General features: G+C 43.7%; 1 protein-coding gene across 8 annotated transcripts in view; it reads right to left on the reverse strand.

Annotated features, from left to right (window-relative positions):
- STON2 (stonin 2) overlaps positions 1 to 14,260 on the reverse strand; it is a 176,143-nt gene that overhangs the window by 160,660 nt on the left and 1,223 nt on the right. For all 8 annotated transcript variants that reach the window (XM_063596103.1, XM_063596101.1, XM_034937952.3 and 5 more), the window contains exon 2: positions 6,052 to 6,162. The gene's annotated coding sequence lies outside the window, so the exon portion shown is untranslated. The remainder of the gene's footprint in view (positions 1 to 6,051; positions 6,163 to 14,260) is intronic.

A 14,260-nucleotide genomic window follows, 5' to 3' on the forward strand; every position in this document is an offset into this window, starting at 1 on the left:
TGAGATTCAGCATTAATGTTAGAAATAGGTCAGGGGGCAGGGATGGGATGAAGCACTGAGACGGTATGAAGATGTCTTTTTGTTACCCGACTTGGAATGTGAAGAGTAATAGTTTTTTCAAGGCCTCCACTCAAAACAGCTGCATTAAAAATGTATTATGCCCCTACTGAGTCCAGAAGATGAATAAAAAGATATGTTTTCTGAATTATAGGTGATTTACTTTGATGAAGCAATGAGCCAGAAGGAGAAAAGTAAGACAGGAGGCTGGAGAGCTAGGAGTCAGGTCAGACAGGGCCCAGTGGGCCATGCCAAGAAGGCTGGGTTTTGTCATAAAGGCAATGGAGATCGATTAAACAATTTAAGCAGGGAAATAACATGACCCAATTTGTTTTTTAGAAAAAGGTTATTCTGGAAGCAATGAGAGAGATCAACCGGAGAGTGAAAAGACCAGCTAGTAATTAGAGTGATTAGGCATCGCAAGATGGGGGATAGAGAGGAAAGGTGTTTTTACAGCCATTTAGGATGTAATGTTATCAAGATATGGGGATAGAATCTTTTTTGGACTCATTGAGATTGTGGAAGTAAAGATGCAGTAGGTGGATGAAAAAAACCTTTGGAAAACTGGATCAATTTTTGTACCATTTGCCAAGATAAGGACTTCAAGAGGAAGAATGGTTGGGAGATAAAAGGGAGGTGATGAGCTTAGCATTAGGCCCAGTGATTTGATGGGCCCGTGGGACAACCACATTGAGATGTTGTCTTTAGGACCTGTTAAATAGGCAGATTTAGAGCTCAGAAGAAGAGAGATGAGTGCTAAAAACACAGACTGAGAGGCCACTGGAAGCTGGGGATTTGGACTGGGTCACTCAGAATAATAAGAGGAAAAACAAGAACCAAGGCTGGAACCCTGGGGAAGGTCATTTGTGTTTAGCACAGGATAAACAGCCACTTGGAAGAAGTTCCTCATAAATGTGTTATCTTGTCACCATCATGAGGGCCTGGATTATCTTAGAACTCAGCAGAAGATCAGGTGCTATGATTTGGACACGCTTTGTTTGGCCCTGCCAAGTCTCCTGTTGTAGTTTGATCCCCAGTGTTGGTGGTGGGGCCCAGTAAGAGGTGTTTGGATTGTGAGGCCAGATCCCTATGAATGGCTTGGTACCATTCTCACAGGAGTGAGTGAGTTCTCACTCAGTTTCTGTGAGAACTGAAGTTGAAAAGAGCCTGGCACCTCCTCCTTTTTCTCTTGTTTCTGCTGTCTTGCTATGTGATCTCTGCACACCTGGGTCCCCTTTACCTTCCATCCTGAGTGGAACCAACCTGAAGCCCTCACCAGAAGCAGATGTTGGCGCCATGCTTCTTGTACAACCTGCAGAACTATGAGCCAAATAAACCTCTTTTCTTTATAAATTACCCAGTCTTGGGTGTTCCTTAACAGCAACACAAACACACTGAGACACCAGGTAAAAGAGATATTTGTGTTCATTCCAACTAGTCAATACTATGATAATACAGAATATTAAGGGAGCTCTGAGTGTGCTTGAGAAAGGAGAGAATAGGAGGCATTAGGACAGAGGTCACAGATTTCTGGATGCCCAGTTTTCCAGCATTTGAAGAAGTGAAACCTTCATCTTTCTGCAGCATGGGCTTCAGTAAGTGCACGGGTTTCTGTGGGTCCACCTAGTATTTCTAGACTTCCAGGCCAGGCACGGTGGCTCACGCCTGTAATCACAGCACTTTGGGAGGCTGAGGCGGGCGGATCACGAGGTCAGGAGTTTAAGACTAGCCTGGCCAACATGGTGAAACCCCATCTCTACTAAAGATACAAAAAAAATTAGCTGGGTGTGGAGGTATGCACCTGTAATCCCAGCTACTCAAGAGGCTGAGGTAGGAAAATCGCTTGAACCCTGGAGGCGGAGGTTGCAGTGAGCCAAGATGGCGCCACTGCACTCCAGCCTGGGAGACAGGGCAAGACTCTGTCTCAAAAAAAAAAAAAAGATTTCTAGATTTCCAGCTTTCCAGCACTTGAAAAAGTGAAACCTTCTTCATCTTCCTGCAACATGACCTTCTATAGGTATACCTAAGGTGCGCTGCACACTTTTCTTGATATTATCACTACGTACACAAGTCACCAATCAGGAAGAGTTCTCAAGTTAGGGCCAAAACCAAGATGTACAACTCAGACTTGAAGGCCTCTCCTTGAAACTGGTTCTTAGCCTTTAAATAAAAAATTAGAGCTCTCTGAATCTCTTTGAGTTATAATTTAAGCCAGAGACTCTCATCTCTGGAAAAATACACATACATGCAACATTAATTATAATTTAAGGCACTTCACAGACACACTTCTCAAAGTCCTAGGGATCTGTGGACTCCCTGTTAAAAACTGTCACCCTAGAACAACTTATCTGGCTCAAGTTGCTTTCGGGCCTTTCAAAACAAAACAAAATTATTCCAGAGGAGCCCAGCAGAAGGAAGCCAGGCACTGTGGCTTCTACTGACCCTGAACTGATAATTCCTTATTTCCGTTTTCAGCAAAGCGGAGGATACGTCCTTCCCTTTTCTGAGAATCCTTCCCCTCCCTCTTCCCCCAACAAAACAGACGCATGGGCATAAAACCAAAACAGCCTGGCCAAACGCTAAAACACAGGCTGCCGCAGTGGCCTCATGGGGCAGCTGCACAGGGGCCCCTGGCTGATCATGATGTTATCCTTGTGAACCAGGCCTCTCACAAACAAGAAACCGACGCATCCCAAGTGTGTGTCTGCTGACTGAAGGCAGGGGCATGTGGGTGTCTCCAACTGCCAGGGACAGCCACAAGGAACCAGGACACACTGGGTGGGCTTGGCACAGTGTGAGAGTCGATGTCTGTTGACTGAGGCCTGGCTGCTTTGGTAAAGTGGAGTCTGAGGTTTTGATACATGAAATGCACTACTGACATCCCCTATGTTTAAAGTAAATTCTAAATGTGGAGAGCAGGTATGTTATGAAATGTCACAGCTTGCAGGACAAAAGAATTCTCACAGTATAAAATGTGAGCAAATGAGCACCTTTCAATGGTGACAACTCACTCATCCCCCACACTCCTAGTTTATTTCCTTCTTTTATTTTTCCTAACCAGGCACGGTGGCTCATGCCTATAATCGCAGCACTTTGGGAGGCCAAGGCAGGCAGATCACTTGATGTCAGGAGTTTGAGACCAGCCTGGCCAACATGGTGAAACCCCAACTCTACTAAAAAGACAAAAATTAGCTGGGAGTGGTGGTGCACACCTAAAACCCCAGCTACTTGGGAGGCTGAGGCAAGAGAATCGCTTGAACACGGGAAGCTGAGGTTGCAGTGAGCCAAGATCGCGCCACTGTACTCCAGCCTGGATGACAAAGCAAGACACCATATCAAAAAAAAATATTTTTCTGATTTCTGTTTTTATTATAAACAGAATACACTCTCACTAAAAAAAAAAAAATGGAAAATACAGAAAAGTATAATCACTGGAGTATTTCTACAATGATATGATTTTAAAAATTCCATCAGCATGCATTTCTTCAACTTCTCAGGGACACTTCCATTGTTTAAGGGTAAGGCATTCCTTATAGTGGGAGGACAGGCTGTCACCACAGACAATGGGACAGGATCCTTTGACCTTGTGACTTCCTGGGCTCTCATCTCAGTGGCTAAGAATTATGTATTCTATTGTTTTTTCCAAGTTGATAGAAATTTCCCACCATGTATGCCTATTCTCCTTACTTCCTCAATCTGAAAGACCAAAAGAAAAATTTAATCACTGGAAGCTCTTTCCTATTAATGTTTCTGCTTTGTTGTTTCTAAAGATTTTTTCTTTCAGTCTTCACATCACCCTCTCCCATTTAGAGACAGTTTCTCAAAAACCACAGTAGGGATTTAGAAACACACCACACTGTTACATACATTTGGTCCCGACACCACTAATAGCAGTATTTCTTTTGGTAGATGTCTCACTGACAGTAACTCTTGCAAAACAGAAAAGCTACAAATTCAAAGCATATAAACCATAAATGCAAACACAGCAGACATAATAATTAGAGAATGGAGTGACAAGACTTCAGAATGTGATTCTCCACATCTCTGGGTTCTTATTGAGCTTTGAGAGTGAGAGTTTTTTAGAAACAGATTCAGAATATTATTATTTGCTGAGTGAAATAAAATGGATTAGAGGAATTTTCCAACCAAGTGTAAAACTTGGATTTAAAATAGTAGAGAAGACTGGGCTTGGTGGCTCATGCCTGGAATCCCACCACTTTAAGAGGCCGAGGAGGAGGGTGGATCATTTGAGGTCAGGAGTTCGAGACCAGCTTAGCCAACAAAGTGAAACTCCATCTCCACTAACAACACAAAATTAGCTGGGCATGGTGGCTCACACCTGTAATCCCAGCTACTTGGGAGGCTTAGGCAGGAGAATCACTTGAATTCAGGAGGCAGAGATTGCAGTAAGCCAAGATCATGCCACTGTACTCCAGCCTGGACGACAGAGTGAAACTCTGCCATCAAAAAAAAAAAAATAGTAGGGAAGATTGGTTAGTATCTTAGGGAAGAGTGAGAGAACCTTCTTACCTGGCTCATGGTGGCAAAGAGCAAACATGAGGTTATTATACGTAATACTAAAACACTGTCATCCAGTGGTATCTCTTTTGTTCTGTGTTTCAGTTTTCATATCTCTGAATGCTTGAGCATCTGCGATTCTTGTAGCAATTACCATATATAGAGGCCAGATCTGATCACTGGATGTAATGTTTCAATTACAGAGAAAACGTAAGTCTCTGGCATATGTGTGTAGTTACTATAGTATTTCCCTGACCTCTCTCTTTTATTATTTTTTTTAAAGAAGAAAAACAGTAGCAATATAAGTTGAATTAAAATGCGGATTTCAGCTTAGGGAAAATTCAAAGGGCTTTAAACACGTGTGACTGTCACCACTCCTCACTTTTAACAAATTTACATGAACGGTGAGAATCTTTCAAGACATAAAGTGGTGAACAGCTTCACAGCATCAATGTCGCACTTACTGAGCCCTCACACCTATGAGATGGGCATTTTTAACCACCAGTTCTCATCTCACAGGCAAAGAAACTGAGTCTCAGAGACTAAGTAACTTGCCCAAGGGCACAAAGATAGTAAGAGGTCAAATGGTATCCGACCCTAGTCTTAACTCAGGCACCTAACCATGGGATTATACAGCTCAAATGATAAAACCACCCAAAGAAAATGCCAATGGGTCCATACCTCATTTTACACTGGCAAAGTGAAGAAAAGCACAAACTAGAAAACTCGAGCCAGCCTGAATTTCCCAATGAAGCTGGCATGCCCCCTGATTCAACCCTAGGACCCCTTCTCCAGCTGTTAAATACCTTCATTCCTTCACAGCTTTAGATTCCATCTATAAGCTAGGGACCCCCCACACAGATGCTTCCAGCCTTGACTTCTCACCTGACTTCTCCTGGTGCCCACTGAGTATCTTCACTTCAACATCTAACAAGACTCTCACACTTAACGCATCCAGATTTGACCAGCGACTCTCCCTTCCCTGAAATGACTGCGGCAGGAAACCTTCCCATCCAAGATGATGGCACTCTACCCCTCCAGTCCCCCTCGCCCGAAACATCGAGTCATCCAACCTTGTCTTCTCGCTTCCTCTGACACAGTTTCTCTCATGTTCATTTTACAAAAAGGCAGTTTACATACATATTTCTCACATGATTCTTTAAAATGGCTAGTTTCCCTAGGACATTTTATAAGATTTCGTTTGAGCATAACTCACCGTGAGTACCTTAACTGAGGTAGTCACGTAAGCTTCGTCTAACACAGCACTGTGTAACCTACAAACCATGATGTTCACCTACCGCTTTATTTTTATGTGCTATTTGATAAACACGTAACACTTCTCATCTCTCAGACATTGATGTCAAAGTGCTTTACTGCTCATTTAATTAAATTATCATATAATCCTCATAACCCTATGAAGTAGGTTCCCTTTACAGAGATAAGGAAACTGAGGCTCAGGGAGATTAAATAGCTTACCTGAAACCGCACAATTCAAACCCAGGCAGTCTGGCTCCAGAGTCTGTACTTGTAACCACTTCGCCCTGCTCCATCCACGAGATGTACTTTTTTGCCTCGTGAGTTGTTTTCCTATGAGTAGAAACATACATGCATAAATGAACCTGCACTCTTATCTGGCTTTCTTATAGCCAGGACCCACCTCTGCAAAGTGCCTGACCTGACTGGGTGCATATTCTCTACCCTCTTCACAGGAAAATGGCAACCAAATGACAGGAGATCACAGCCCCTGAGCCCAGGAGCACTGTGCTGTGACCAGCCAAGTCACCCAGACAGCAAACAACTCTGATATGCGACAGCAAACAACTCTGACTCCTTGGGACTGCCTCCCCAAGGCCTGCTCAGGAATCGGGAACTTAAAATCAACCGGAAGCAGAGCATGTGCGCTCCAGGGTGCCTGAGTATGATGGATGGCACAGCTGGAGGAGCTGGCTGTGTTGCAGACAGCACAGCCCCGCCTATGCCAATTAGGTTGATGGGTGGTGACTGAGAAACATGCTGGATTTACTCAAATAGATCCTCACTCCCTAACTCACCAACTTTTTAGAGATCATAACAAAAAGAATAAGGATGAGATGGGAAAAAAAAAAAAGAGAGAGAGAGAAAAGTGTGCTTTGACTGCCCTGCTGATACTGTGAACTGACCGTGCAAAAACAAAAGCAGTTTTCCTCCTACCAGGCATCTCCCAGGGTGTGGCCAGAGTGCACAGATAGCCCCTGTTAACTCTTTAGAGCACATTTCCTTTTGCTTCCAGATACCACAGTGACTCAGGGCATAGCTTCTAGATCTAAGAGATTAAGAGAGGTAGGTTTAAAGCCCAGCTCCATTACAACCTTTGACAAAGTACTTAGCTCCAGCCTCTGTCTGTCTCATGAAATGCCACTCCTCATGTAATGCTACTCCTTAGATGAGATGCTACTCCTCCTGACCTTACAGCGTTGAGGTGCAAATTAAGTAAAATAACATGGTATAACCACTCAGCAGTGGACGTAAAACTCAACGCATGATAGCTATTGATAGTGTTTTTGATAATTTCAGCAATGATAAAAGTTTTCCACCCTTCAACTGTTCAAAGTCTGAAGTGGAGGGAAATGTAGGGACACAGAATGATTTAGAAAAAAATGAATATTTTATGTTTGGCAAGGATGGGGAAAAACACAAAGTATATTTTTGACAGCTCTGAGTTCACATAATAGACAACATTTAAACAATGTATAACTGGATATGTCTACCAAATATGGATCACCCCAACCTTATCCACTTAACCATGGCATTATCATTATTCTCTTTTAAAAGCTTAAGACAAATGGGCCAGGCATGGTGCCTCACGCCTGTAATCCCAGCACTCTGGGAGGCTGAGGCAGGTGGGCTGCTTGAGGCCAGAAGTTCGAGACTAGCCAGGCCACCCCATCTCTACTGAAAACACAAAAATTAGCCAGGCATGGTGGCACACACCTGTAGTCCCAGCTACTGGGGAAGGAGAGACATGAGAATCGCTTGAACCCAGGAGGCGGAGGCTGCAGTGAACTAAGATCCTGCCACTGCACTCCAGCCTGGGTGACACAATGTACTCTGTCTCAAAAAAAAACAGAAACAAAAACCAAAAAAACTTAAGACAAATGTTTTCCGTTTCTGAGGCAAACAGTGAAATAAAATCTGTTTTCATTTAAAGTATCCCATTTGGTTTTTTTAAACCAGTAAGCTAACTTCAAAGGGCAGCCAATGGAAGGACTATCAAGCTGGCAACGGTCTAGCGTCTAACTTCAAAGTTCAGGTAGATAGAAAGCCACTGATGGTCCCACTATACTTCTCGGCATTTGGCATGAAAAATGCTTGAGAATGCCCTTTCATTCAGATGGTGTGTTTGCATGGACACACAGCACTAAAATGGTACCTTCTTTCAATGAAAGCCAGGGAGAAGCCTGAAAGAGAAGCGTACAATGATCTCACCCCAAGCTTAAAATTAACAAGAACCCTTTGGGGTCACAGCTGAGAGCCCCCATGGGGCATAATATGAGTAGGAGAAATCCTATCTAAATGACAGGAGCCCTAGTGTCATCTTAGTGTCATTCTTAGTGTCACCATCCTTACGGAGATATGAAGTGACTTAAGCTAGACACTGCCAAATGTCAGGGGAAGCAGGGTCAGTTATTATAGAAGCACCAGGGGATTTCTGCATGACTTTCAACAAGTCATTTGACCTTTCCAGGTTAGATTGCAAGTGGAGTAGGACCAACTGCCTGCAAGTTTGACAGAGTTTATAATAGGATTAGATTTTATTTATATATATGTTTGACATCCTTAACTCCAAAGTGCTTTCCTATTAATACAATGAACATGTTAAGAGGGCCAAATCAGAGTCCAGTGTTATTCATCTACTAATAAATCACTGAATGGCTTCATTTGTAGGAGGTTATGCAGCATTCAGATTAAACAGTGCTTTTGATAATTTAGGCAAAGATTAAATAGTCCAATGGCAGTCAAGAAAGGATAGCTTTAAGAAGTCATCTAGGTCGGGCATGATGGCTCACGCCTGTAATCCCAGCACTTTGGGAGGCCGAGGCAGGTGGACCACCTGAGGTCAGAAGTTCGAGACCAGCCAGGCCAACATGGTGAAACCCCATCTCTACCAAAAATACAAAAAATCAGCCGGGCATGGTGGTGGGAGCCTGTAATCCCCGCTACTCGGGAGGCTGAGGCAGGAGAATTGCTTGAACCTGGGAGGCGGAGGTTGCAGTGAGCTGAGATCGTGCCACTGAACTCCGGCCTGGGTGACACAGCAAGACTCTGTCTCAAAAAAAAAAAAAAAAGAAAAAAGAAGTCATCTAGCTCCGACTTCCCTTCTCTCCCACTTGACCCCTTTACTTCAGATACAGTAGTCCAGTGAATGGACCTGAAAAGACTTGTGGACCAGTGCAGGGGCACAGTTCACTTAGACCCATTCCTTCCCTAAAGACTACGGTTCCCACCTAGCTAAATCCTACTTCTCCATCCAGCCCGGAGTAGCTGCTCCTCCCTGAACCTTCCCAGCCCAGCACAATCTGGGAAAGACTCGCTGTCTGAATTCATAGCACTTGACAGCCCACTGGATTATTTGCCTACTGTTGGTCTCGCTGTGGTTTAACTATCATTGATTTTATATAAATATTATGTCTTTTCTCTCTCAGCATAGAGGCTGTGTCAGAGACTAAGCATAATACTTCTCTGAATTCCTCGTAACGTTCTCTTCAAAGCCTTGCAGTCAGCAGATGGTCAATACCATTCAGATGAACATAACTCCCAAAGGTTTCACTGAGCCATTAGCAATCTGCAAAGCGGCTTCACACTCTTCGCTGTGATGAAACATCACAAGGAATACTGACCACCCCTTGCCAGTTAGAGAGGCCACTTCAGGGCACCAGTCCAAGTTAGTAGGCAGCCAGCTGGGGTGACAAAGATTGTACACTATGAATGAAAAATCCAAGTTTCAATCCTGCCCTACTATTATGTATCTATAGAATTTTGGTCAACTGTTTCTATCTTTGTTACTGCATTTCAGAAAGAGAGCAGTAACACTAAAGTCTACCTCTGAAAGTGCTAGAGATGTGAAAAAACATATATATATGAGATATAAGCACTTATTTAATATAACTAGATAATAGAAGATAATATTTTTCTATGCTGTGATACTTAACATTTCTTAAATATCAAATTGCTGGGTAAATGTTATCCAGTGGGGATGGCAGCACCTTCTAATGAATTGTTCAGCATTTCAAATCCCCCTGGCTGGTTTAAGTGTCCCTTCTCTCACTGGCTCTCAGAGTTACATCCACAGTTTTGTTTGCTGCACCTTTTGAAATTTCAGGCCAGGTTTCCTGGAAACCTGAGCTGGAGGGAACGGTGGTAGTTCACCATAGAACAGATCAAGTGAAGGCAGTACCGAGGCCACAGCTGCATGAGGGGGAAAAACTGCTGGCTCTCCAAAATGACCTGGAGAGGCAAACAGTTGGCTTCAGGCCTCCAGGACAGAGGTTATAGTTCTAAGCTTTCTCATCCACCTCTGGGAAGGTACGCAGAATCCTGGGGGAGTTTCTCCTGTTTCAGAAAGCACACCTTCAAGGTATGACTTGTCTCTCAAATCTCAACTGGAACAAGGATCTTTTCAAATCTCACTCACTTCATTTTATAATATGAGCTCATTATAATATTTCTTATTTTATACACATTTAATATGCATATAGAAGGCCGGATGCAGTGGCTCACACCTGTAATCCTAGCACTTTGAGAGGCTGAAGCAGGCGGATCACTTGCAGTCAGGAGTTCAAGACCAGCCTGGCCAACATAATAAAACCTCATCTCTACTAAAAATAGAAAAATTACCTGTGGCCAGGCACGGTGGCTCACGCCTGTGATCCCAGCACTTTGAGAGGCCAAGGTGGGCACATTACCTGAGATCAGGAGTTCAAGACCAGCCTGACCAACATGGCAAAACTCTGTCTCTACTAAAAATACAAAATTAGCCGGGCATAGTGGCACATTCCTGTAATCCCAGCTACTAGGGAGGCTGAGGCAGGAGAATTGCTTGAACCCGGGAGCCGGAGGTTGCAGTAAGCCGATATTGCGCACTGCACTCTAGGCTAGGCAACAACAGCGAAACTCTGTCTCAAAAAAAAAAAAAAATTAGCTGGGCGTGGTGGTGGGTACCTGTAATCCCAGCTACTTGGGAGACTGAGGCAGGAGAATCCCTTGAACCTGGGAGGTAGAGGTTGCGGCAAGCTTAGATCACACCACTGCACTAAAGCCTGGGGGACAAGAGCAAAACTCTATCTCAAAAAAATAAAATGCATATAGAATTTCTAGAATTTTCTATTCATACCCCAATGGATAATTCTGCACTCATCCTACCTTGAAACAAATATTCTAATCTGGTAGCCAGCACTTAGAATGATGATCCTAGAAGTATTTCATGCATTTACATGCTCTCTGTCACATGCTGGCAAACCACTGGTTTATTGGGACCCTAGGTAGAGTTCAAATTTGTGCCATGCTTACGAATGAGAAAAACCATAGCAAAAAAAAAGACACTCTCACTGTGTTTTATTTCCCGTGTCACATTAGACACCCCAACATATTTGCTCCTTTACGTCCATTTCTGGCATGCCCTGTTGTTACAGGAGTGATGAGTCACAGTTGGGGGGAATTGTAGTAACTTGCTCCATCTCGTAGTATAAGCCAAACCATGGACAATCTTGGGTTCTCAGGGGGTTATTTATCTTGGGGGTGGGTGCTGATCACAATCTGTATGACCACATGGCACAGATGTTTAATTATGATGGTGACCTCAAGTAAAGCAAGCAATTTCTTGGTCTGACTATATGAAAATTCAGCCCAATGTCCACCCAGTGGGAAAGCTCAGCTCCAGAAGAAATTATAGCTGGAATGACAAGAAGTGTGATGGATCAGGATTGGAATATGTGGACAGGCCTGAGTGAGAGGTCTGGAGCCAGACAAAAGCGTGTGTGCTAGATGACAGGATGGGAAGTCTGGTCAAAATTACAAAGGGATGGGACAAAGCAGCACTTGTATGCTTCTTCTCTGGACCCAAGCTTTTTTCATTTCCTCACTATGAGCATTGCATCTGCAATTTAATACACACCTAGAGACTCAGCTACTCTTACAGAGCCTACTGCTCATGGCCAGAGCCAGCCTTCAGCAAAACTGCTGCATGGAGAATGCTGAGACCTTCCAGCCCTTTTCCTCCTTCCACTGGACTCTTCCATTCAGATATTTATCTCAATCACATCTTAATGTCTCCCCTTAGTTTAGTGGTTTTCAAAGTGTGGGACCAGCAGCATCAGTATCCCCTGAGCACTTGTCAGAAATACTCATTTCCAGGCCCCAGACCAGACTGACTGATTCAGGAACTCAGGGGGCCAGGCCCAGCAATCTGCATTTTCTCAATCCCTCCAGGTGATTCGGATGCACACTAAAGTTTGAGATCCACTGCTTCAGGTGATATAAAATAACGACTTCAAGATGAGAGAGCATGTGCATTTTAGGAGAGAACTTGTGAAGAAGGCAAGCTGCTCAAGAGCCAACTAAATCAGTTTCTAGCAGTGGAATTTGAAGTCATGTAACAGATGGTGAGAGAGAGACTGGAGGCCACCGTATTTGCCCTGGCCCTCATCGCCTCTTGCTTTTAGCTCACCTATTTCAATCTTCTCTCCACCTGGCCACTAGAAATGTGTGTTCAGCAGGAAAATCTGACCCTGTCAAAGCCCAACTCAAAACTCTTCAGTGGCTGCTCCCTGCCAATGGATAAAGTCCCAATCCCCTGGCACCCGACCCAGGGTCCTTCATCATCTGCCACTGGGCCACCTCCTGACCTTGTTTCCTTCAGCGCTTTTCCTCCTGCTCAGCCATACCTCGCTGTCTGCAGTTGGTTTAGACTTCCCCGTATCACGGACAGCAGACTTTGCCATGTGAGTTACCTTGACCAACAGCATGAGAGCTGAAGTGACGGCTGCTACTTCTGAGCAGACTTTAGATGCTACAGTTTTGTTCTATCATGTCCTTTTTCCCTTTGTCATAAATAAGATCCACATTGTCCCAGAGAGAAGCTGTTTCTTAAGCCTCAATGGGTCCCAGAATGATGACAAGTGAGGGGTAGAACTATGCCTGACTTACACTGGACATGCAGCATGAGAGGGAACTAAATCTTGGCTGTTATAAATTACTGAGATTTGGGGGTTACTTGTTATTTACCATTAAACTGACTGTAACAGTCCTTTTGATCACTTCTCTCAGTCTGGAATGTCTTCTCTTCTCTGCTCTACCTTGTTTCCAATCCCACCTCACCCCTGCCTGCACAACAGACTTGCTCATCATTCTACACTCAGCTCAAGTGTTACCCCTCGGTCAAGCTTTTTGTGTCTTTCCCAGGTATAACTTTTAAGATCTTCTCTGGATGCTACAGACCTGTAACCACGTCCCTGGAACTGTGCCACGGCGCCTCCATTCATTAGTACTATCCTCAGAACAACCTCTAAGAAAAAATAATAATAAAATTAAAAATTCAACAACTCATTTTATAAAGCAGAAGCCTGGCTCAGAAAAACAAAGCAATTTGTTGAAGTTTCCCAGAGTCAGTCACAGTCTGAGATCTCACGAGGTGGGAGTCTGGCTCTGAACTCAGGAGTCTTTGCCCCGCCCAACACATCTCTCTTACTCCCCCCAGCAGCAAGCGTTCAGATCCTCCCACGCCACTGGAGAGAGTAAAAGTCCTCTTATCAACAACTGAAAGGGCTGCCATGCTAATCTGAGACTTGAAAGATTGCATCTGGAAGTGGGCTTCTTACCCCCCTGAGAAGATAAGCATTTCCTCTAAGTCCATGTATTCATTCTAAGGCTCCTGGCAAAAGCACAAGAGACCCTAGAAGAACTGGGGCATTTTGTTTGCATCCTTTCCCCAGTTCCTAGCCTATGGGTTGGGGGATGGGGGGTAGTATGGTGTGGTAAGACAGATTCCCACTGACATCACCCTAGAGAAGCTTTGAGAAGGTTTTTTGGATTCGTCACACAGTAGGAGGCAATTGAGCAGGGGGTTCAGAACTCCAAGCAGGTCTGCTACATGTCGATATTTTAAGTTTTAAAAAGAAAAATAAAACGGGCCAATTATTGACTTTTCAGATTAACCAAGAAAAGAAAGTGACACAGTGACAAAGAATTAAACCAGACCACCCAGGTCAGGCATAGGAAAAAAAACACCTAAAAGTAGCAACTGCAATTTTAGGTTTCTACAAGCCACTGGCATTTTTGCTGTGTGGTTGAGTTTTTTTTTTCTCTCTCTCTTTCTCCCTCCTTCTCTTTTTAATTTTACCTTTTCGTTTAAGGGAGGAGTAAAAAGTATAAAACTTTCAAATACTTACCCCAAATCAGCCATGCTAATGAAAGGTGAACACTTAACAAAGTACCATGATATTATTTTCACACAATATTCATACCAATTTTTTCAAAGGTCACAAAGCTTTTCTCAGTTACTAGTTGGAATGCATTTATCTCTCTCACCATTCCAATGGATCGGTTTTTTACCGCCCCCCAAAAGGACATGCTACCTTTAAAGATACCATCAGTCTCATTAATAATAGCATTTTTTTCCTTTCAAGTGTAGAAAGCTGTTCAGAGCTGCAAA

The sequence above is a fragment of the Pan paniscus genome, chromosome 15, assembly GCF_029289425.2.
Source record: "Pan paniscus chromosome 15, NHGRI_mPanPan1-v2.0_pri, whole genome shotgun sequence".
Classification (NCBI taxonomy): Eukaryota; Metazoa; Chordata; class Mammalia; order Primates; family Hominidae; genus Pan; species Pan paniscus.